The sequence below is a fragment of the Micromys minutus genome (assembly GCF_963924665.1).
Source record: "Micromys minutus genome assembly, chromosome: 13".
Taxonomy (NCBI): Eukaryota; Metazoa; Chordata; class Mammalia; order Rodentia; family Muridae; genus Micromys; species Micromys minutus.
Genome location: NC_137982.1, coordinates 55,640,815 through 55,643,990, shown reverse-complemented (window position 1 = coordinate 55,643,990; position 3,176 = coordinate 55,640,815). Strand labels below are relative to the sequence as shown.

Sequence of the window (3,176 nt, the reverse complement as noted above, 5' to 3'; positions counted from 1 at the left end):
GGCAAGTCATGCCAAGGATTCAGGCCTTACAAATGCTAAGCCCAAACCCTGCCACTGAGGTCCATCCAGAGCTCCAAAGAGATATTTCATGAGGACAGAGAGTAAAGACGGTATTTTTGTGTGGAGAGGTTAAGAAAATGCATTTATTGCTGTACCGCTGAAGGACAGTATCCTTGTGCTAAGTTGAACTGTGACACTGGCCTGCAATTCATGAGCATGAGAAAATTCAGAAGAGGCTTTGAAAAAGCAGTGACACTAGAGAAAACTCATCAGGTATTATCTGATATACTTGACAAAGTAATTTATTTCAATCAAGTATGAGGATCTGGATAATGTCTTAGTCTTCATTTTACCCTGCGCATTTTTCAGAAGTTTCTGAGTTACATCCCATTAAACATTCCTAAGAAAAGAAAAATGGAATCTTTGTTCTGCCTTGGTGTAGCTTGTCTTTGCACCTTTGAGGGTTCTTTTTCCCACCTTTATGCCCCCACCCCCACCCCAGGTTTCACCTTCTATCACTAGATTGGAGAGAAAGGGGAGAAAGGGGAAAGAGAGGGAGATCCTGTATTTTATTTTCTTTTGTTTCTTTGAGTACTGCTACTAACAAACCACAACCAACCCCCCTGAATGACCAACAACCACCAATATGAGGGCTGTAGCATTTATGTACCCTCTGAAAAGTTCCCAGAATAATAAACCACACAACCATAGGAACTGCCTGGAGCTGGCAAAACCATTCCTCTGCTAATGCACCAGGCAAACACAGTCAGCTGCTGGGGGAGAGTCTGGATCAGCCAATATCCTTACACCTGGAATTAAAATGGAAACACATTACTATACTTTTGTGTTTTTTAAAGAAACCAAAATCCCCTAATTGTCACTACATCTTGGGACAGTGATTCCACTTCTGTTACTGCTCATCCAGCTAAACTTAGGCTGGACAATCCAGTCACTGTCCCCAGTGACCCTGAGGTATTCAGTACCTCTCGTTGGACGATGGGATGCCTTTTTCATTTAGTACACTCTGGCCAAGAGACATGATGATTCACACAGGTTCTCAGCAGAGAAACTGGGCTGCAGGACGGGTCAGTGGGTGAAAGGACTTGCTGGGTGTGACTGACACCCTGAGCTCCAGATCTGTAAGTCAAGAGGGAACCAACACCCGAAAGCTGCCTGACCTCTGTCTGCCTTCCCGTTCCTTCTTTCTCTCTGTCTCTCATACACTAGTAGTTTTCCTATTTAAAAAAGTCGGAAAAATAAGAATGCTTAACTTGTGAAGCACAGAAAATAAAGCTTTAAAATATTAAATAAATAAAAATTGACTCATCTTAAAGAAACACTTTTTTTTTTAGCTTTTCATACAAGTTTATATATCCAACTCTCAATCCACAAATCTCAATAGACAAAGATACACACTGCCTTTCTATATGAGATACTAGACCTGTAAAAATCCTTAATATTCATAGTTTTTTAATAACAAATCCCACCTGGGTCCAGCTGGTCCTTGGGAAACTCCATGTTGCCACGACCTCTAACCTCCAACCTCTAACCTCCGTCCTCTCACCTCCTCCGCCTCTCCAACCTCTCAAAGAAACACTATTTTGTAGGCAGAATATACTTGATAAGGTAAAAGTTGTACCTCCAATTAGTACCTTAAAATTATTCACATGCCTGAAGATTTTAAAAAACCCTCTCCTTAGACTGTTCTATTGGCTATGCCTCCTCGTTCCTCCATGTATGGGCCATAGCCCAGGCCATGCCACCACGTATCCTGCCATGGTCTGAGAATTTACCCCACTGACACCTTCGACAACGGATTGTTTTAAATAAAGCTTCACTCCTTAAAAAACAATTATAATCGAAACGGTAGCAATAAATGCTGCATTGAAGCCAGGAGTAAAAATGATCATATATGCCATGTCAGAGAAGGGATAAGACTAGATTCTAAAGGACAAAGGGTAGATTTTTGCTTTAACTTGCTGCCTAAGGCTGAAGTGTCAAAAGTTAAATCAGCAACATTTGAAGTCAAGTCAAGGATAGGATGACAGGACTTGGAAATCTCCCTGAAGAGAGACCTTTGCTTCAGGGAAGTGGCTCGAGGTATATCTTTTTGAAGGGCTGTTATGTAACTGCTTTACAAGTGAGAGAAAGCCTGAAGCTGTAAGAGGAGAGCCCTATAGCAAAGCCACTGGGCCCACAGCTGTCTCGGCCTAATTAGGGCAAAATGTAGTGCTGTGATCTACGGAGAGCTGGCCAGCAGCTCGCCAGGGACAGGAGCTATTCTAGAAAGACTTTTCTTTTCAGCCTGCTTTCTCAAATTGGGTGAGGTCAGGGCGCCCATCCCTTGTATAGTCGGAGAGGTGTCTACGCTTCTCACCGCGCGCACTCCCGGTGCTTCACTCGATCAGGTGAGAACTGTAAATCTAGAGATAGCAGCGGCGCTCCTTCACCTAACTTAGCCCTCGATAGAACCCTCTCCTTAGACTGCTCTACTGGCCGTGCCGCCTCCTTCCTCCATGTAGGAGCCAAAGCCCAGGCCATACCACCACTCAGGAATCCTGCCACGGTCTGAGAATTTATCCCACTGACGCTTACGCCAACGGATTGTTTTAAATAAAGTTTCACTCCTTAAAGAAAAAAAAAAAAAAAAAAAACAAAAAAACTGGGGGTCTGCCCTACCTAATCCTCACACCAATGAACAAAGAGGCAAGGAAGGAAGCTGGAAAGGTGATTGGCTATCGGAGACACTTGTCAGGACTGTACCAGGCTAACTCGGAGGAGGCTGGTGAACTAAGAAAGGGCATCTGCTTGGTTTATCTTTTTAGCACTTCCGGCACATGCGTAGACTTTCTTTTCCTTAAAGGTTTCTCTTGGCTACATTACAAATGGGAAAGCGGACGAGGGGAGAGAAAGACCTCGCCTGCTCATTTCCTCGTTCCCAATCCTGCGCAGTTCTCCCGACCACCAGCCAGACACGACGGCCAGGCGCGCGCGCTCCCGTACCTCTACGTACTCGCGGCGCCGTGCCCCTGCAGCCAATCAGAAGGCGAGGTCGCCGCGGTCGCCGCGGTCGCGCGCACGTCCCAGGGAGGCGTGGGGGCGGGGATTGGGGGGGTGAATGGAAGCGTGAACGGGGGGCGGGCTCGGCGGCGCGAGCCGCATGAATGAGAAGAACG

General features: G+C 45.8%; 1 long non-coding RNA gene across 1 annotated transcript; it reads right to left on the bottom strand.

Moving 5' to 3' along the window:
- Nucleotides 1-554: 554 nt before the first annotated feature.
- Nucleotides 555-1,701, bottom strand: LOC308428540. The gene is made up of 3 exons (XR_013975291.1): nucleotides 1,488-1,701; nucleotides 984-1,137; nucleotides 555-809 (listed from the first exon to the last, which is right to left on the bottom strand). It is a non-coding gene; the product is annotated as an uncharacterized lncRNA (long non-coding RNA).
- Between the last annotated feature and the right edge of the window lie 1,475 nt (nucleotides 1,702-3,176).